General features: G+C 42.9%; 1 protein-coding gene across 1 annotated transcript in view; it reads right to left on the bottom strand.

Annotated features, from left to right (window-relative positions):
* The window catches only part of MTUS2 (microtubule associated scaffold protein 2), a 451,766-nt gene that overhangs the window by 63,210 nt on the left and 365,985 nt on the right, over positions 1-22,571 (bottom strand). The gene's annotated exons all lie outside the window — the stretch shown is intronic.

Below are 22,571 nucleotides of genomic sequence, written 5' to 3' on the forward strand. Positions count from 1 at the left end.
CTTCAGCATTGGAGTGATGTGATCTTGCCGGTGGCTGCCTTTAATCAGGCGAGCCGCCGCATTCTGTACCAGTTGCAGCTTCTGGACCATTTTCAAGGGTAACCCCACGTAGAGCACATTACAGTAGTCTAGGCGAGAGGAGACCAGGGCATGTAGCACAGATGGGAGCAGATGGTTGGGAAGGTAGGGGCGTAGTCTCCGTATCAGATGGAGTTGATACAGCGCCACCCAGCTCACAGCCGAGACCTGAGCCTCCATGGACAGCTGGGAGTCAAGAATGACCCCAAGGCTACGGACCTGGTCTTTCAGGGGCAGTTGTACCCCATTGAGCACCAGGTCAACATCCCCCAACGTTCCCTTGTCTCCTACAAACAGTACCTCAGTTTTGTCAGAGTTCAGCTTCAGCTTATTCCTTCCCATCCAGCCACTCACCGACTCCAGGCACTTGGACAGGATTTCTACAGCCAACCTCGGTGAAGATTTGAATGAGATATAGAGCTGCGTGTTATCAGCATAATTAGGGTCCTTATCCTTGGAAATGTTTTGATTATGATTATCTAATAATGAAATGCTAAACACGAGGGGGGTGTTTGTGATTGCAAGTTGTTTTAAATTGGTTTTAATGATGTATTTTAAACTGTAACTCACCCTGGAACCTCAGAGTGAAGGGTGGATTATTATTATTATTATTATTATTATTATTATTATTATTATTATTAACAACAACAACAACAACAACAACAACAACAACAACCAGATGTGGAGGAAAGTAGAAAAAATAGTGGTGATTTATCCAGGTATTACAGGCTTTTTTCAACAACAATTTGGCCACTGTAGTGGGTAAAATGCTGGACTTGACCAGTGGGCCTGTGGATTCTGCCAAGCTGTTGACCACTGTCCAAGGCAAACACAATTGCCCCCAGTGTACTACAATAGCTTCCCGTAGCAACCATACCATGTACACAAATCCAAACATAGGGAAACAGGTGTTTAAGGACAGATGTCAATCATCCATATGTTATGGCTTTGCAGTGCAAAACACTAAAAACACCACTATACCATAGCAATCAACACGTTTCCCATATCAAGTGTTCAAGCAGACCTCACTGAACAGCTTTGGGCCACTAACTACCTCTTGCTCGTACCAAATTGACATGGTTATTGTGATGAAAAATAGAACAAATCTACAAAGGCTACAGAGAACTCTTTGAAGGAAAGGGCAGGTAGAAAGAACGTTTCTATTTCTGAGGTCTAATCTCGGTTTTAAATTTGTATATATATTATGTGCTAACATATTATATGTTCTGTTTTTACTGTACCAGTGGTGGTTGCCAGCCATTGCGACTGGTAGTGCAGAAGGCAGGAAGACCAACAGCAGGTGGAGCCAGAGCCAATGACAGGCAGAGTAAATTCATCCTTGTTTTGTCCCGTCTTCCTCCCTGCAGAGCTCTACAGAGCAGAGATGCAGAGTGCATCCCTGTTATCTTTTTGAAGACTTTCCTCTTTCAACAAGCCTTTTAAGTTGAGACTTGTCCCAGTCAGCATCTGTGTTGGAATTGCTTTTAATACTTTTTTTTAAAAAAAACCTTTCCTCCCCTAAATAATACATTTTAACCCTTTTTATTTAAGATGTTTTAAAAGCTTTTTTTAAAGAATGTTTTTAAAGTTGTTTTGTTTTAATGTATTTTAAGGTCTGTTTTTATGATGCTTTAAAGTGTTTTTACTGCTTTTGTTTGCCGCCCTGGGCTCCTGCTGGAAGGAAGGGTGGGATATAAATAAATAAATAAATAAAGTGGGAAAACTCTGTGACTAAGGAGGAAGAAGCTGGCAGGCTGTGCCACCCTTTGCACTGGTTGCAAGTAAGAAGACAGGCAGGTGGGGGCTGGCTGAGGGTAGACTGAGGTAGGTGAGGCAGTGCCTGGACTGCAGGGCCCCTTTGAGGCATATAGAGAACAGCTGAGTATAAATTCCTAAATAAATAAATTACAATGGTGAGGAAGAAAGGGGGCAGAGACAGCAAATACCTTGAGCATAGCCATTTTCCCCCTCTCTAAACCCAGTATGAACTGAACAAATAAAAAACTGGAATACAAAGTCTTCTTAGAAAAGCATTCATTCCTTACGAAATCATGCCCTTAATGCCACAGAGGTTAGGCCCAAATCCTCTTGAAATCCACTGGAAAAGTTAAGTGGCAATTCATTTAAGAAGTTCCATTCATGTTAACAGAACTGATATGTAACAAACTTTTTTTTTTCTAAACTGGGATCCATGCATCTAACTGGCATTGGCTTCCTATTAAACATTTACTGTTGTTGGTTTTGATGCTCTTTGTTTTCAGGCCTGGCGCCATCAGCCAGCGGGTGTTGGGCAGCAAACGAGGAGCCAACTGGGGCAATGCTGTCATCCTTTAAAAACCAAAAGCCCAGCATTCCTAAGGGAAGCACGGGACAAAGCAGCTGCAGGAGTGCCTGAGTCCCAACATAGTGTACATTGGGGCCCAGAGGCATTCTGGGGAAATAAAGATGCTTGGCAATTCTCAGCTGATAGCTGCTGCCCATCCCTGCAAGCTAATGGAGGATGCAGGAGGCAGTGATGGGAATCTCAGTCCAGTGCTCAGCAGAGAAATACTATTTTCCTCATTTCAGGGTCTGATGGATCTGATTCCATCATCTCCCATTTTACTTAAAAAAAATAGTCTGATGATCTGAAGGCCCAGCCCTAGCCAAGTACTGTCCATTACAACCTCCCCAACCTGATGATAGAAAACTACTTTATACGATCCAACTTAGTGTTGGCTGCAGCTCTCTAGGGTTTCAGACAGAAAACATTCCCAGTCCTACCTGAAGATGCCAAGGATGGAATCTGGGACCTTCTGCATTAAAGAAGATGCTCTGCCACTGAGCTATGGCCCTTCTCTAAGTTGGAGTTGGAGTCTAAAAAATCTGGAGGACACCAAGCTGAAGAAGGCTGGTCTATTTTGACCAGCAGTTCTCAAGCAGATGCCTCTTCTGGCCTCCCTACCCCCTTTAAATTGGAGTTTATGGGACTGAACCTGAGACATGCTGTATTTGAAGGATGTAGTCTACTACCAAGCTCTGGTCTCCCTTACTTTAAGTTTAGACTCATTGCATCCAGAGTGTGCCATCAGCCGGTTATCTACTGGCAGGCTAAGTTCTCCAGAGTACTGCTCTGTCGTGCCTTATGACTGGATCTACGGTGCCAGACTATAATCAAATTGCAACGCAGGCAACCTCTAATCCCCATTTCCCTGCAATTAAATTAAACATCCTAATGTTATTTTGGTGGAGTAAACTGCAGTGGGAAATATGACTGTAAGTAATGATGTTTCAAATAATACTAAATGGCCTTATCTGTGGTGCAGAAAGAAACCAATCAAAGCGGTTTATGCCTCCCAGTTTTTGCCAGTGAAGGGATTACTCAAATATCATTCAGGAGGCCTATGCGGTCTGTGGGACCAGAGTTGTGTTTTTAACTTCACTATAGCAGATGGGGGTGTAAGCCATGGGTAAAAAATGGGAATGGACTGCCCTCAAGTCCATTCTGACTTATGGTGACCCTACGAATAGGGTTTTCATGGTAAGCAGTATTCAGAAGTGGTTTACCATTGCCTTCCTCTGAGGCTGAGAGGCAGTGACTGGCCCAAGGTCACCCAGTGAGCTTCATGGCTGTATGGGGATTCGAACCCTAGTCTCCCAGGTCATAGTCCAACACTCTAACCAGTATGCCGTGGGTAGGAGATATAGATAAAAAGGTGGAGTGACAGAAGTTTTATTTATTTTTTAATTAAATTTATATCATGCCCTTCCTCCCAGAAGGAGCCCAGGGCAGCAATCACTAAAAATAATTCAAAACATCTTAAAAGCAGACTTTAAAATATATTAATAAAGCATTTTTATATAAAATAGGGAATGTTTCCACTTTATCACTGTAGCCGTTCATTTCCCCCCTTTTAAATAACAGAGATGCACCTAAAGCTAATAAGAACTTTTGCACTGTTAACTCAGTCAGACTTTGGTTCAAGATGTAATTCATTTTGGAAACAAACTGTCCTGCCCGAAGGCAAGAAATCCAGGCATGCTCGGTTCGGTAAGTTTTTCTCTTTTCATTAAAGTTACAGCAACTTCAAAGGCTTTGTGACTCATTGACCTATCTATGCTTTCTAGCAACTATTTGCTCTTACTAACCTTGACTAAGTGTCTTTGCAGCCACAGACAATGACACAGCAAAGACCCTTCCCCTGTGTGCACCTTCTTATGAAGGCTTGACTTTCGCGCAAAGTCTCTGGCTCCTCCTTAGCCCCGACCATTGCTCTTCATGCCTCAGCTGCCTGCAAGAATGGGACAAAGGGGGCTGGACCTCAACTTCTCCCTCGGACTGGTGGGGGCTATCGGCTCTCTGGCATGGGAAGTTGCGGGGCGCCTGGCTGAGGATCCAGGAGCCGGCAAGGTGTGGGCGAGGGGTGTGTGTCCAGAGTTCTAGGCTCTGACAGTTCCCGCTGCTCTCCCATGGGGGGGACTGGATGCGCTGCACACTCTCCTCCCTCAGTTTGTCACCCCAGTCCTCCAAGTCAGTGTCCCCCTCCTCCAGGCCTTCTCCCCGAACCTGGGTCACAACACAAATGGCATGATCCATCTCCTCCTGCATGTGTAGAGCTGAATGAATGTAGGGGTGTGTGCGCATGCGTGTGTGTGTATACACACACAACCATCTTAGGTCAGGGGTGGGGAACCTCAGGCCCTGGGGCCAAATGCAGCCCTCCAGGCCTCTCTGTCTGGCCCTCAGATCTCTCCACAGGTGACTTCCCCTTTCCCCAGGCCGCACCCCTCAGTGGCCCTGCTCCACTACCCAAGTGTGTTGCTGGATAGAATGTGTCCTTGAAAAATACTATAGGGCCCTGCTTATACAGCGGGTTAGGGACCAGGCCCCCGCCGAAAAGCGGAAATTGCTGTAAAGCGGAACCCATAGACTATAATGGGGCCGTTGCGCAAAAATGACGTGAAAATGTTGCAAAATGCCGCAAAATCGGCTTTAAAAGGGGGAATTTCCTGCTACCGCATTAGCGGAATGCCGGAATGCGAAGCGCCGGTAAGCGGGGCCCTACTGTAACTCTGATAATACCACTTGTTTGTCTGGATGGAGAATTGAGTGTGAATGTGTGTTAGAAATTAGCCTCCTGTACAAAGGTAAAATTTACATTTGTTGCTCCACCCACATTTGCTTCTGGCCCCACCTACCTCTGATATGGGGCCCTTGAAAGGTTGCCCAGAAAGGAATGTGGCCCTTGGACCGAAAGTTCCCCAGCCCTGTCATAGGCGTTCTATGGAGTCTCCTCCTGCTCTCCTTAGCATGCTTCTGCTGTGCTAGACATGCTGTACTGTGCTTGGAAATTTCTGATAGGGGAAATTTCATTCCGCTTTGCATATCTCACACTTGGTTATTCAGTCAAAACATTTTTATAACACTTCAGTATTTAATTTAGTGGTTTGCAGCACAGAAACAAAAATGAAACCAACAGGCATTTGTAAATTCAAATGAAAATAAAAGCAAGAAGCAAACCTAACTGTTGTAGGATCAGCTCTTAAATCTTGGAGCATTACTTTCAGTGAGCAAAGGCCTCATTCTCAAAGGTCTGGCAACAGAAAAGGCTAAACACATCTCCTATAAGAGGGCATTCTTCAGTACTGCGGCAGCTGGTAAAAAGATCCTTCTCTAATTGGATGCTAATCACAAGAGATGGTACCCTGAGCAGGATTTCATTGGCAGATCTTAAAGCATGGGATGGGGAAGGTCCACATGCACCTATCTAGCATCCTGCCCCTCTCCAGGTACACAGCATGCATTCTATTCATGAAAATAGCCTACATCAAGGATGGGGAACCTGTGGCCCTCCAGATATCATTGGACTCCAATTCCCATCAGGCCGAGCTAGCATGGCCAATGATGAGAGTTGATGGGGAGTTGTAGTCAAACAACCTATGGAGGGTACCACATTCCCCATCCCTTGCCTACATGCTGGGGACATGAGATAAGTGGGCTACTGTTACCCTTCCATGAGGAATGGAAGGACCTCACATACACCACTTCTCTAAAATAATGCTTTCTAAAGTGGTTTACAAGAATACCCACCGTACAACAACAACAACATACAGTATATCAAATAGAGAACAGATACAAACCACACCAGCATTAAAAGCAAGGGAAATAGCATAGAGCAGTAGAAGTCAATCATAACAATGCCTGATGGCATAAAAGAGTTTTCAGCACCCATCTGAAAATAGGAAGAGAGGGCAGACCGCCCCAGAGAGACAGCTGCAGTGCAGACCGCTCCACAGCTGCAGTGCCACCACTGAGAAGACCCTTAATTAATGATGGGCTACAGAGCAGAGCCTCTGATTCTAGTCTCAAGGCTCAGCCAGGTTCATATTATGGATACTGGCTGGGTGAGTATCAGGTATGCCTGGCATAGTGGCAGGATAAGGGGAGATGATGGTGAGGTTCCACAGAATGCCTATGGGGACCCTTCCCACATCCACAGAGATGCTTGCACATAGATCACCATATATGGGAGGAGGGATCATGCTTAAAATGAAGGGTGAATATGACTTTATTTAAGGGTTGTTTTGTGAAATGCTACCAAACTGAATGTACATCAATGCACAGCACTGACAGTATTTGTTTTTCACTATTGATGCAGCTACACAATTTTAGAAAGGAATGCATAACTTTAAATTTTAAACATGGCTTTCACATACATTTCAATGAAGTTAAACTATTTTATATTCCAACTGCATCTCCTGAAAACAGAAAGCTGCTTATTATGTGTTAGAAAACTGCCAAGACAGTCAGGCAATCTGTATCACAACAATGTATTTTAAGAGAGTCACTGTAATAGCACCATTAGATTTCCTTTTTATTCAGTGCATTTCATCCTGAACCCAAGAGACAAACAAAAACTCAGCTTCTCATAACCAAAGGACCCAGGCTGAATTCCACCATTCCTGCAATATGTAATTTAATGGTTTTAAGCTGATGTATCCCACACAAGTAAAGTAAAAATCTGTAAAGAAATATGGAAAACTAAACAATGGCCCACAGACTGGAAGCGTTCCATATACATCTCAATTCCAAAGAAAGGGGATCCCAGGAAATGCAGTAATTATCGAACTATTGCCTTAATATCCCATGCAAGTAAAGTAATGCTCAAGATTCTGCAACAAAGGCTCTTACCATATATGGAGCGAGAAATGCCAGGTGTCCAAGCTGGATGTAGAAAGGGAAGAGGCACCAGAGATCATATTGCAAACATACGTTGGATAATGGAACGGACCAAGGAATTTCAGAAGGAAATCACCCTGTGCTTTATAGATTACAGCAAAGCCTTTGATCGTGCAGATCATGAAAAACTATGGAATGCTTTAAAAGAAATGGGGGTGCCACAGCATCTGATTGTCTTGATGCACAACCTATACTCTGGACAAGCAGCTACTGTAAGCTACAGAATATGGAGAAACCGACTGGTTCCCAATCGGAAAGGGTGTGAGATGGGTGTATTTTATCACCTTATTTGTTTAACCTATACACAGAAAATATCATACAGAAAGCGGGATTGGACAAAGATGAAGAGGGTATGAAAACTGGAGAGAGAAATATCAATAATTTAAGATATGCAGATGATACCATACTAGTAGCAGAAACCAGTAATGATTTGAAGCGAATGCAGATGAAAGTTAAAGAGGAAAGCACAAAAGCGGGACTACAGCTGAATGTCAAAATACTAAAGTAGAGGAGAGCTTTGTGGATACCATGGATCGTGAAAAAGACAAATAATTGGGTGTCAGAACAAATTAAACCAGAACTATCACTAGAAGCTAAAATGATGAAACTGAGGTTATCATACTTTGGACACATAATGAGAAGACATGATTCACTAGAAAATACAATAATGCCTGGGAAAACAGCAGGGAGTAGAAAAATACGAAGGCCATACAAGAGATGGATTGATTCCATAAAGGAAGCCAAAGACCTGACCTTACAAGATCTGAACAGGGTTGATCATGACAGATGCTGTTAGAGGTCCCTGATTCACAGGGTCACCATAAGTCAAAATCTTCTTGAAGGCACATAACAACAACAACAACAACAACAAAACTGATGTTTGGGGATGTCAGTTATGTAATTATTTATTGACAAAAAAATCTCATTAAAAGGAAATAATATTTGCTGCAGGCACATTCTTTTCCAAAACCCAGTCCTTGAAAAACAAAGAAAGGCAAGCAAAGTCCCCAAATGTTATGTGTGCAATAATCACTATGCACTACTAACATAATTGCTATTGTTTGTCCAATGTTTGCGCAATCTTTATAAAATTATGTTCCTGCTTCTAAACATTTTGTACATTTCACATCTTCACCACTGACCCAGAACCCATAGTGGTACACACCAGCCTGGCACCTTCACCTCTTACATAGTTCCTGTTGGAAGTGTTGGGACACAATTCAACTTTGGTGGGTTGCATGGGTTAAAGTAGACAGAGAGAGGGGTACCTCCATGCTTCCTAGACTGTCTTTCTGACCTAAACTGTGCTAACTTTCCTTCAGGTGTAAACTGATATTCTTAAGGTTGCTAACCGAGGGCTGCCAAGAGACAGGTACTGGGGCTACAGATGTACTGGACCCCATATCCAACAGGGCCCCAGACGATCAGCTTTCATTTTTTAAAAAAATATGTCTCTAGCCCTGTTAGAAAGGAAGTTATGAAGCACAATGTAAGCTCCTCCCACTCCCGCAATTTATGTGAGAGGAGCCAGCTTGGCTACTCCCACCTTTCAGTGTTTTTAGCCAATGAGCGAAGTCACACCTATGATTGATGAGTGAGTTGTTCGGACACCAGGAATCCCTGAGGTCCTATAGACAGATGCTGTTTCCTCCTCTCCTCAGCACTTCTTTCTGGTTTGTGTCTTCTGTCTCCTCGTAAGTTCTGTTTGAGATCAGGTACTTCACATAAGTCATTTTCTTAAATGGTATACCCATCTACTCAGAAGCAAGTTTCTTAAAGGATTGTAGCCTAGGCTTTCTTGCGAGGAAAGAGCAGGGAAGGGTTCATGGTGAGAGGGCCTTTGTTGCATATCAATCTGGGAGTAAGCTCACTTAAACACAACCTAAACACACAATAGTCATGACAGATTGATTGAACCCTAGAGGTATACTAATGAAGGGGGGAGAGCGAGAGCAAAACATGTCCCTTTACAAAGTTTCATCAGTTTAGTGAAAGGAAGCAAAATGTTATGCCTGTGATACAAGCACTAAGTCTCCTTTGCAGTCATTTTATACATCCTTCTGTATCTTCACAACAGCCATGTGAGATAGATTTAGATGAGAGTTGGTAGCTGGCAGGAAGTGACCAAAACAATGATAAAAGGTAAAGGTGTCCCCGCACTTGTACTGCGAGTCGTTTCCGACTCTTAGGGTGACGTCTTGTGACATTTACTAGGCAGACCGTATATGGGGTGGGACTGCCAGTTCCTTCCCCGGCCTTTCTTTACCCCCCAGCATATGCCGGGTGCTCATTTTACCGACCACGGATGGATGGAAGGCTGAGTGAACCTCGACCCCTTTTACCGGAGATTCGACTTCCTCCTTCTGTTGGAATCGAACTCCGGCCGTGAGCAGAGCTTCGGCTGCGTTACCGCCGCTTACCACTCTGCGCCACGGAGTCATCAAACAACGATAAGTGAGTTTAAAATATGACATTGTACATATTTAGAGTACTGTTCTTGTTTGCCGTAAAAAATCTGAAGTGGAATGTAGCAATCAAAGCACGGAGGGCTATTTTCCTGGTTTTGTATGTTTGTATTTCTAGTGTCTCATCACTAGAATGTTCATTTTGCCTGTGCTATATTACAAATTATACAGTTACAGATGCTAATTTTTAATATATATCAGGTTGCCCTGCTTTCCTGCTGTTGTTTGTACAGCATGGCCAGTGCAATGGTGGAGAGAAATGTTCACTGTGTGCTTTATAATTGGGGTGTTGTTATTCAATCTCTTGGTGTATTGTTTTTTTCTAGGGAAATGCAACAGTGAGATGGGGTGGTGGGTGGTTAAGCTGACTATCACAGCAACATGGGCGGAGCGATGACTAGTTGCTTTCCCACCCATCGGGGGAGGAATATAGAGGTTCTTGGGGTGGGTTGGTGCTGCTGGTATAAACACTTAAATGGGTTTTTGTTGTTATCCCACTTTCCATTTTGTCCTCACAGCAAGCCTGTGAGGCAGGTTAGGCTAAGAGATAGTGACTGGTTCAAGGGCACCAAGTGAGCTTCATGGCTGAGGGGGATTTCAAATCCTTTTTGCTCAGAGATAAAAAGAAAGATGCTATATTTATTATGAAATATTAATAAATAACCACAACAAATAAATTCAGTACTTGCTTTTTAACTATATAAATCTTGACTGTATCCCAACACAAGCCTCTGAATAGAACTGCTGTGAATCTTAAATAATCTCAAGTACATGAAAGGTTGTCACATAGAGGAGGGCCGGGATCTCTTCTCGATCATCCCAGAGTGCAGGACACAGAATAGTGGGCTCAAGTTGCAGGAAGCCAGATTTCGACTAGACATCAGGAAAAAACTTCGTAACTGTTAAGAGCCATATGACAATGGAGCCAAATACCTAGAGAAGTAGTGGGCTCTCCGACACTGGAGGCATTCAAGAGGCAGCTGGACAGCCATCTGTTGGGAATGCTTTGATTTAGATTCCTGCATTGCGCAGGGGGTTGGACTCGATGGCCTTATAGGCCCCTTCCAACTCTACTATTATATGATTCTATGAAATCACTGTTGATTCCCTCCTGAAATGCCACACCTGATCTTCTACTGAATGCAGCATTGCCAGCTTAAGATCAGCAGGTGAAAGATCTACAGTAACATAATTCATTCACAACTCATGAAACTTGAGTTCTTTGCATGGCTTTGCAAATACATTTGCATTTCACATAAAGTATATGCAAATTCTATGCAAATTTGTGTCTTTTGGGAGTGCAGCACAGGAGGGCCCAATCTACATATAATATACCAGGCGCAGAAAACCCTGTTGGCCCCCTGTGCTGACCTAATTTCCTGCTTCCTCAGACCTTGGGACAGGAGACAACTTCCCTTTGTCTCTCCAGCAGCAGAGATCAAAGAACAAACAGAGCTCTTTAGATTTCCAGCTTAGTTTATTTCCTGTAATAAAATAAGCTTTTTTATTTTCCTAAGTCTAGAGTCTCTCTCATTGTGATTATATGCAGGGAAAAGGTGGGTTACTTCAGGTAAGAACATAAGAACATAAGAAGAGCCCGCTGGATCAGGCCAGTGGCCCATCTAGTCCAGCATCCTGTTCTCACAGGGGCCAGCCAGGTGTCTGGGGAAAGCCCACAAGCAGGACCCGAGTGCAAGAACACTCTTCCCTCCTGAGGCTTCTGGCAACTGGTTTTCAGAAGCATGCTGCCTCCGACTAGGGTGGCAGAGCACAGCCATCATGGCTAGTAGCCATTGATAGCTATTTGTGCACACACAGCTCAGCTACTGGTGCTGTTTTGCTGCTCTGTTCACAGCTCTCCTCTCTTTATCCCTACAGTCTTCCCCTCATTCTCCACTCTCCCACCACTGTCCTGATCCTACAGCAGAGGTGGGGGAGATTCATTTTGCATTTAAAGGCAAGCTTATCTAATTTTTGCACTCTCTGAAACAATATGTGAACTGAAACACAGCCATCTTTTGAAATTCACACTTCTCCACATTTTACAATGCAGTTCTCCAGCCAATTAAAATGTACAAAAATGCATGTACTGGGGTAAAGTGTGCACAAATATTTATATACTAGTGAAAAATAACATACAAAAATGCATTAATTTTTGCATTCTTTGGAACTCCCTGCCTACTGACACTGAGCAGGCACCTTCACTGTATTCTTTTTGGTGCCTGCTTAAACCTTTTGTTTTAGGCGAGTCTATCCAGATATTGATGCATGTCAAGCTTTTTGGTCTGTTGCTGTTTTAATTGTTTTTAAAATGTTTTTTTAATTTCTTGTTTTTAACTGTTTTATGATAATTTTAATGTTTTTTGAAAACCGCTTAGAGGTTTCTTTTACAAGTGGTATGTAAATTTTGCTAAATAAATAAGTAATATTTGGGGAAATTGCTTTGCAAAAATGTGAGTATCAGGCAAAATTGCATCCAGAGATGTGCCTCTCAGGAGCAATTTGCACTATAATGTTAATGAAATTTCATGAGAAGTTTTAAAAATAAAATTTGCAGACCGATGTGGAATTGTGCAGAATTGAATTTAAGATTGGAAAAATGAGAAACTGAAATTGACACATTCACCCGTTCCTACTTTCCAGTAACTCTTGACTCTACTCACCCTTTCAGTTATGCCAGTGAATTCATAGAACACACTCTGAGAAACCCAGCATGCTTTTGCTGGCACAGGAAATAAGAAATGCAAAACTGTTTGCATTCTCCTAATTGCTCCTGGGCTGCCTGACCTTCATTTTGAGAACTTGCAAGTCAGACAGCTAACAGCAGCAAAATCCGAACTCCATGTGATGCTGCCTCCTCTACCGGCATGTGCAAACACTTAAGTAAGTAATGCATGATGCTGCATGACAGCACTTACCATCCCTGAGAAAGTCACTAAACACTTCAGAAAGCAGCACATGGGAGAGATTTGGAGCCACCCCATATCGTCAGATAAATAGAACCAGTTTAAAATTATCAAAGGAACAAAGTTCAATTATATGCCCAGAAAAGGACTGAGAAGCTGCGTGCAGGAAGTGCAGTGTCATGTAATTATTGTGGCCATTGTGTCTATGGCCGGGGTGGGTGGACTACAAGCTTCTTGGACTGATTTTTTCTTGTTTTTTACTAGGACCCCATGGTCTACCAACCACAGCCACGTGCAGACATACAGTTCAAATTAATCAACATGAACTAATGCTTCTAGGAATTTGTTTTTAGTACTGAGGTCACAGTCCTTTCACACAAAAGTCCATTCCTGGACAGCTGTCTTCCATTTTCAGCAGCCTAATTTTTGTTGTTGCTGTTATTCAACAATTAGGCATCAGGCAGAAAAACCCTTGCCAATCTACTGCAAATCGCCCAGAGGTCTACCAGTAGATTCCCACTTACCTTTTGCCCACAGTTGGTCTATGGTTACAATGTAACTGAATACTCCTAAGGCCCTATTAGTCTCTTTACAGAACTGAGGCAGAGCTAAAACATTATTTTACACAGGAGAAACATACATTACACGACTGAGCACACAGAATAGCATTTTCCTAGAGTATGAAGCTGGCGTTTAGTTGTCCTCAATGCCCAGACTATGCAAAACCTGATGAGAAACATAGCCTTCTGGGAGGAAGGGTGGGATATAAATGTAATAAATAATATAATATAACACAATATAATGGCCAAATGCAAGAGCCAGCTCCTCTGTAACCAGATTTGGGATGAGTCAGTGGGTTTATTGCTCTGTGGGAAGTGTGTGTACACGTGTGTGTGCCCCCTTGCTCTGAGCCAGCAGGGGGATATCTCTGTTCATTCAGCCTAATTGGACAAATTAGCCATTCCACTGACATCACTGGCATAGGACTTAGGCATAGGATGGCTTGTGCAAAATAGCTCTCTTTCTCTTCCTCTCTGACCCATTTTGCATTGTGTGCTGTTAAAGGGCACAAGATTTTCAGATTCCTGTCCATTTCTGAGCCCCGAGTTTACACATTTAAACCTAGGTGACAGCCTCCTTTTGAACTGAATCCATGTCACCTGTTTAATGCCTGCTGTGCCGGCAGCAACAACTGCTTGTAGACAGGAGGAGGGGGCCTCAAGCCCACAGGCCAAAATCTGTACTTGCCAGCTTTCAAAAATCCAGAGATTTACAGTCAGGTCATACGTGTGTTTTCTTGGATGGAAAAGGCCAGGACTGAAATGGGATGCAATGAGGACCTGGCTGGTGGAATGGTGGAAAGAGAAGCAACTCTTTGCACACACTGACCATGAAACCTTTGCACCCTGTCCATACTTCTCAGCCCATATGCCTGCTGCAACATATTTGCTAAACACTTTGCTGATAAAATTGAGCGCCTGAAAAGTATGATTCCGTACGCTGTGGATACAGGAAGTGAGCTAGAGTCGGCCAGTTGCATTCCGGTCCGATGGGATCGTTTTCAGCCTCTTCCTTCTGAGGAAGTGGACAAGGTGCTCTCGACTGTGAAGCTAACCACTTGTCTACTAGATCCTTGCCCATCATGGCTCATTTTGAACTGTAAAGAGAGGCTGAGCGAAAGGATCAAGGCAGTGGTAAATGCATCCTTGGAAGAGGGTGCAATGCCATCAGCCCTCAAGGAGGCAATAATCACTCGCATCTTGAAAAAGTCCTCCTTGGATCCTCAAGAGTTAAACAACTTCCGCCCAGTCTCTAACTTACCATTCTTGGGCAAGGTGATTGAGCGAGTGGTGGCCAAACAATTGCAGGCACACTTGGCTGAAACAAATTATTTGGATCCATTCCAGTCGGGTTTCAGGACTGGACATGGAACTGAAACAGCCTTGGTCGCCCTGGTGGATGATATGAGGAGGGCGTTGGATAGGGGAGAACATACCTTCCTCGTCCTCCTGGACCTCTCAGCGGCTTTCAATACTGTTGACCACAGTATCCTTTTAGATCGCCTAGAAGGATTAGGAATAGGGGACACCATTTTACGGTGGCTTTGTTCCTATCTTTCTGACAGGCACCAACAGGTGGCTTTGGGGGATGAGGTCTCAGACCCTTGGCCTCTCAATTGTGGAGTGCCACAGGGTTCTATCCTCTCCCCCATGCTATTCAACATCTATGTAAAGCCGCTGGGAGCCATCATCAGGAGATTTGGGCTGCAGTGTCACCAATATGCGGATGACACTCAGCTCTATCTCTCGTTTAAGTCCTCACCAAGGTTGGCTGTAGATACCATGTCCAAGTGCCTGGAATCCGTTAGTGAATGAATGGGAAGGAATAGGCTGAAACTAAACCCTGAGAAGACCGAGGTATTGCTCGTCGGAGATAAGAATAAGTTGGGAGATATAGACCTGGTACTTAATGGAGTAAATTTACCCCTGAAAGACCAGGTCCACAGCCTCGGGGTCATTCTCGACTCCCAACTGTCCATGGAGGCCCAGGTTTTGGCAGTGAGCCAGGCAGCTTGGTATCAACTTCATCTGATACGGAAGCTGCGGCCCTACCTTCCTGTCCACCTGCTCCCACAAGTGGTACATGCCCTGGTCTCCTCTTGCTTAGACTACTGTAATGCGCTCTACGTGGGGCTGCCCTTGAACAAGATCCGGAAATTACAGCTGATACAGAATGCGGCGGCTCGTTTAATTGGGAACTGTCGTCGCCGTGATCACATCACACCAGTGTTAATAGATCTACACTGGTTACCAGTTGTTTACCGGGCCCAATTCAAGGTGCTGGTACTGACCTTTAAAGCCCTATACGTTATCTTAAGGAGCGCCTCCAGCATCACCAATTAGGCCGCCTAACAAGATCAGCCACACAAGACCTTCTCTCGATTCCCCCAGCTGAAAAAGCTAGGCTGGTGCGAACCAGAGAGAGGGCATTTTCAATTGTGGCTCCGACCCTCTGGAACTCCCTTCCTTTCGATCTCCGCCATGCCCCCTCCTTGATAGGCTTTCGCCAAGCCTTAAAAACCTGGCTGTTCAGACAGGCCTATGGCACTTCTGGGGAGGGTTAGGTTTTTTATGTTGCTGACCACTTGAAAGAGTGGTGTTTTTAATTGTTGAGTATGTTTTTATTGGGTTTATATTGTATTTTATTGGAAATGTACGTCGCCTAGAGTGGCCGTTAATTCGGCCAGATAGGTGACTAACAAATAAAATTTTATTATTAATTTTTATTATAATTAAAGCCAAGACCACCAGGGGTTGATATTTCAATACTTCTGTTCATTCAGATTGTGCTGCTTAAATGTGTGCCAGTATCAGGACCTGGCCAGGACTGTGGGTAGCCATATCTGAATCTAGGCTTGGAGCCAAGAGGAGAAGCTGGAAACAGGAGAACCATGAAGCAGGTGCCTGAAGTCCAGCAGGGTTTGCTGTTGTGATAAGGCAAGGGCAGAAGGTCAAAGTCCTGGTAATTATACCTGGCTAATCCAGAGGCCTCTCTTTGCCTGACAAACACAATGGCCACTACTGCATACTTCTCTCCCCTGTTGCACCCGAAGAGGGTGCTGAAAGTGAAGCACATGGAGTTCTAAGTTGCTTATCAAGCTTAGTGTCAGTGTCTGCTCATTGGGTGCCTAGATCAAATCCTGAGGTCCTTGAGAACTAAAACATAACACTGCTTCATACTGTCATACCCTAAGGGTGAAATAAATTCAATACTTGATTATTCAACCATATTTGTACCGCTTACTGGGCTGCAATGCTCTGGATGTCAGCCCTGAGATCCAGCACGAGCTGCACCACTACTCCGTTTCAAGGTAATAAGGGCACATGGAAGTTAATTAACTTACAAAACAGCTGAAACACATTACTGGAAAGAAAATATAGTAATAATAAGGTTAAATAAATGTAAATGTACTGCCTTCTAGTCGATTCCGACTTATGGCGACCCTATTTCATGAGGCTGAGGCAGTGACTGGCCCAAGGTCACCCAGTGAGCTTCATGGCTATGTGGGATTTGAACTCTGGTCTGACAGGTCGTAGTCCAACACCTTAACACTACGTCACACTGGCTCTCAATAATAAGGTTACAATGTTATTACCGTATTTGTATTTCTGTTGAAGATGTAACCTACATTTTCAAGTTTTTAAGCAAGACCCTTGAAACTTGGCTGTTTCAAAATCTTCTGTGGATGTGTGGGCTTAAATACATGTCAAAACAGATTTTGTTCAGGAACTTGGCATCAGCATTGAAAGTTGGATAGCCAATTTATCTCCTGATAAGGCCTAAAAGTCACACCTGGGCTATATCCAATAGAAAATGGAGTAATTCTGTCCCAGGGAAACTACTACCCATGACAACTTAACTTACTCTGCAGTCCTATAACCATTTACCTGGGAGTAAGCCCCACTGAACTAACACAGAGGAGTTGTCACACAGAGGAGGGCCATGATCTCTTCTCTATCATCCCAGAGTGCAGGATACAAAATAATGGGCTCAAGTTACAGGAAGCCAGATTTCAGCTAAACATCAGGGAAGATTTCCTAACTGTTAGAGCGGTACGACAATGGAACCAATTACCTAGGGAGGTGGTGGGCTCTCCAACATTGGAGGCATTCAAAAGGCAGCTGGACAGCCCCCTTTTGGTTATACATTAGGTTGGATTCCTGCATTGAGCAGGGATTGAATTCAATGGCCTTATAGGCCCCTTCCATCTCTACTGTTCCATGATTCTGAGTAGATAATTGCCAGTAATGAAATGTAAGGAAACCTTAGCAAAAATTTAAAAGTAAAGTAAAATTCTGGCCTCATGTATCAGCTTCGCTTGTGAGTGAAACAAAATAACAGTGCCGAGTCAGATGTATTGTTAAGGTTTGTTAAAAGTTTATTTATTTATTTATTTATTTATTATTTGATTTATATCCCACCCTTTAAGCATAATAAAAACAGATCTTAAAATACATTGAAACAAAACATTAAAAACATTTTTAAAAAAGCTTTAAAAACTTCTTTAAAAAAGGGTTAAAAACATATTATTAAAAAAACACATATTAACAAGCAATTCTAACACAGACGCAGACTGGGATAGGTCTCAACTTAAAAGTCTTGTTGAAAGAGGAAAGTCTTCAAAAGGTGCTGAAAAGATAGCAGAGATGGCAACTGCCTAATATTCAAGGGGAGGGAATTCCACAGGGTAGGTGCCGCCACACTAAAGGTCCGTTTACTATATTGTGCAAAACGGACCTCCTGATAAGATAGTATCTGCAGGAGGCCCTCACCTGCAGAGTGCAGTGATCGACTGGGTATATAAGGGATAAGATGGTCTTTCAGGTATCCTGGTCCCGAGCTGTACAGGGCTTTGTACACCAAAACTAGGACCTTGAACTTGGCCCCGGTAGCAAATAGGCAGCCAGTGCAATTCTTTCAGCAGTGGGGTGACATGCTGGTGATACCCTGCCCCAGTGAGCAGTCTTGCTGCTGCATTTTGCACCAGCTGCAGCGTCCGGACCAACCTCAAGGGCAGCCCCACAGAGACAGCATTACAGTAATTCAGCCTGGAGGCTACCAGTGCGTGGACAACAGTGGTCAGGGGCTATCAAGTTACATCAAGTACTCAAAATGTGGTGAATGTTGACATTCATATGTGTAGGCTGACAATCCCAGATAAATTTCATGAATGCCCAAGAATGGCTATGGTCTGAAGGCACATAAGGCCAGCTTCCTGCTGAAGGGTGAGGTCTGGTCAGTGCCTGGATGGGAGACCGACTTCTGCATGCTCTTAAAGCTGAAGTATGCTGTATATATTTAAAGTGCAAAACTAACAGAATGAAAATTTTAAATCCACTTGATCTTTTGCCTTTGATTTTGAAATAAAGAAAAGCCTCATGAGGCTTGAACGTTTGTTTTTATGTCATTTAAGTAAAAATAGACCAATTAAAAGCAACCATGTTATTCTCTTAGAACTAACATAGGAACCATCCTCTCACTTATCACACTGTTTTATGTTATTTTCCCAGTAGATGTCACTATTTCCCCTTGTAACACAGAGATTTCAGCAGTAGGCTTAACTGCTTGAAATTGGGCCAGAATATTTCTTCATTGATTATATGGCTAACGTAACTTGCCCTGGGTTGGCAGTAACTGATATTAGATATTTCCTGATGTCTTGATATGAAATGGCCAATTTATTTTAATGTCCAAGGAGAAAGTCGCACATTCACAATATCTAGTGTGTTCTCCCAGCCAGGATCTTCAGCACCAAGGCCAGTTCACAAAGCAGATTCCACTTTCCATTAAGTGTGATATCCTCATAGTAAGTCAATAGTCACTGTATTTGCATATCCAAGATTTATTTATTTATTATACTTGTATACCGCCCCATAGCCAAAGCTCTCTGGGAGGTTTACAGTAACTAAAAACATACAATTTAAAAATACATCTTTTAAAAAACAATTTAAAACACAATTTAAAAATTTAAAACAATATAAAACACATGCTAAAATGCCTGGGAGAAGAGGAAAGTCTAGACTTTGACCTTTCCTAATTAGCTTTCTAATAACTAATTAACAAACAGTGGTCCATGGGTGTGATAATAATTCACTGTATAAATGAATAACTGCCTGTGCCAAAAACTCATTTCCCTTCAATATCCAAGTATTTATGCATGAGATAACAGCAAAATCTCATAGAATCATAAAATAGTGAAGGGGCTTATAAGGCCATCGAGTCCAATCCCCTGCTCAGTGCAGGAATCCAACTTAAAGCATACCCAATAGGTGGCTATCCAGCTGCCTCTTGAATGCCTCCAATGTTGGAGAGCCCACCACCTTCCTAGGATATTTGTCTATTGTCGTACCACTCTAACAGTTAGGAAGTTTTTCCTGATGTTTAGTTGAAATATGACTTCCTGCAACTTGAGCCCATTATTCCATGTCCTGCACTCTGGGATGATCGAGAAGAGATCCTGGCCCTCCTCTATGTGACAACCTTTCAAGTACTTGAAGTGTGCTATCATATCTCCCCTCAGTCTTCTCTTCTCAAGGCTAAACATGCCCAGTTCTTTCAATCTCTCCTCATAGGGCATAGTTTCCAGTCCACTGATCATCCTTGTTGCCCTCCTCTGAAGCTGTTCTAGTCTGTCTGCATCCTTCTTAAAGTGTGGTGTCCAGAACTGGACACAGTACTCAAGATGAGACCTAAAAAGGTAAAGGTATCCCCGCACTTGTAGTGCAAGTCGTTTCCGACTCTTAGGGTGACGCCTTGTGACGTTTACTAGGCAGACCATATATTTGGGGTGGGATTGCCAGTTCCGTCCCCAGCCTTTCTTTACCCCCCAGCATATATCGGGTCCTCATTTTACCAACCACGGATGGATGGAAGGCTGAGTGGACCTCGACCCCTTTTACCGGAGATTCGACTTCCTCCTTTCGTTGGAATCGAACTCCGGCCGTGAGCAGAGCTTCGGCTGCATTACCGCCGCTTACCACTCTGCGCCACAGAGGATCTAGGATCTAAGCAGCACCAAATAAGGGGAACTAGTACTTCACGCAATTTGGAAACTATATTTCTGTTGGAAATGGAAACAGACTGCCTTCAAGTCGATTCTGACTTATGGCGACCCTATGAATAGGCTTTTCATGGTAAGTGATATTCAGAGGGGGTTTACCATTGTCTTCCTCTGAGGCTGAGAGGCAGTGACTGACCCAAGGTCACCCAGTGAGCTTCATGCTGTGTGGGGATTTGAACCCTGGTCTCCCAGGTCGTAGTTCAGCAGTTTAACCACTACGCCACACTGGCTCTCATATTTCTGTTAATGCAGCCTAAATTAGCATTTGCCATTTCTGGAGCCACATCACAGTGTTGGCTCATATTCCGCTTGTGATCAACAACAATCGCAAGATCCTTCTCACATGTAGTACTGCTGATCAGAACTTTGTACTTATCCCTGTTAAATTTCATTCTATTGTTTTCAGCCCAATGCTCCTGCCTATCAAGATCACTTTGAATTTTGTTTCTTTCCTCCAAGGTATTAGCTATCCCTCCTAATTTTATATCATCTGCAAATTTGGTAAGCATTCCCTGCATCTCCTCATCCAAGTCATTAATAATAATTATCCTTTTGTATAATTTGGTATCTGGCTGGCCAAGAAATGTACACATATACATCACTTGGAATTTTAGCTCTTGTTTCATTTTGCAACCATTTCCCCCATTTTCTTCTCCTGAAATATTTACATCACTGCTATAAACCAAATGCAAACAATAAAGGTGGCATTCTATTTATTAAGACATGTTAAAGGAAGTGACAAATTTAAGGCTGTAATAATCCACCATCCTCATTCTGCTTCTTTGTGTGATGGTACTGCTAAACATTTGTTTATGTGACATCTTATTCCCTTTTAGTACAATACATCATTGACTGTACATTCATGTATGTGTGATGAGACGACCGTGCATGACCAGAATTCGCAGTAATCATTCTGAGAAAATATTTAAAACTCATGCTAGGCAGTAGATCCTGGAAAAAGGAAGCCTTGTGGTGGCTTCTGTCCAATCATACCTGGCCCTATAGCTTGCTGATGCCCCTCTTACCTGCCCTCAATAACTTTAATTGCGATTCAGATGTCTGTCTTTCATCTTAGTGCTTTAAAGTTACCTATGTCTGCAGGAAGAGATTAGATACTATGCTCATCTGAGTTCATTGGACCTGGCTGAAATGGTATTTATTTCTTTACTTTAGTTCTAGACTGCTCATTGATCAAGAAAGTTGTCTGGCATTTTCTTGCCTGGTTATAGTGCCAAGACAGTCATAATCTTTTTTCCACTTTCAGTTCTTGAACTAAAGCAATACTGAAAAGGTAAAACTCTTCCCATATACTGCTGAGTCAGCAGCGCTCCCTGGGTTCATCTAATGGGAAAGCCATAACTAAGAGAAGATTCACACGTTGCCCAATTCCTACATGTAATTAAATGTTCTACCTGCCTGTGTGATGATCATTAAAATAAATTGTCATACATTATAATCCAGAAGTTTGGGACTACAGCGCCCATTATTTTATTTATTTATTTATGATTTAATTTATATCTCGCCCTTCCTCCCAGCAGGAGCCCAGGGTGGCAAACAAAAGAACTAAAAACTCTTTAAAACATCATAAAAACAGACTTTAAAATACGTTAAAACAAAGCATCTTTAAAAATATTTTTTAAAAAAGCGTTGAAGACATCCTAAAAAAGAAAAAAGTTGAAAAACATTTTTTAAAAAAGGTTTACAAACATATTAAAAAGCGATTCCAACACAGACTCAGACTGGGATAATGTCTCAACTTAAAATACTTGTTGAAAGAGGAAGGTCTTCAATAGGTGCCGAAAAGATAACAGAAATGGCGCCTGTCTAATATTTAAGGGCGCCATTATTGGTACCATTGGCCCTGCTGGCTGAGGCTGATGGGAGTTGTAGTCCAAAACATATAGAAGACACCAGATTGGGGAAGACTGATTTACAGGTATTGCAGCACGTTCAATAGCCTAAGGGTGCAATTATCAAAGAGAGCAGTAGATGGTGGCCTAGTTCTGTTATCCCAGATGTGGCATTGTCAAACTAATCCTTGGGATCTTTCAAGAAAATGAGCAGTAAATATTAGGACTATAAATTGCCCTAAAAGATACACACACACACACACACACACACACACACACACCCCTATTGTGGGTACTATCAGATTAATGAGAATGTGCATGAACACTGGCCTTGGTGCATATTCACCAGATGTTTTGGACAATGCACACATATGAACAGCACTGAAAGAGAATGTTGTATGCTGCACAGATAAATGATGTGAGGGAATATGA

The sequence above is a fragment of the Rhineura floridana genome, chromosome 5 (genome assembly GCF_030035675.1).
Source record: "Rhineura floridana isolate rRhiFlo1 chromosome 5, rRhiFlo1.hap2, whole genome shotgun sequence".
NCBI lineage: Eukaryota > Metazoa > Chordata > Lepidosauria > Squamata > Rhineuridae > Rhineura > Rhineura floridana.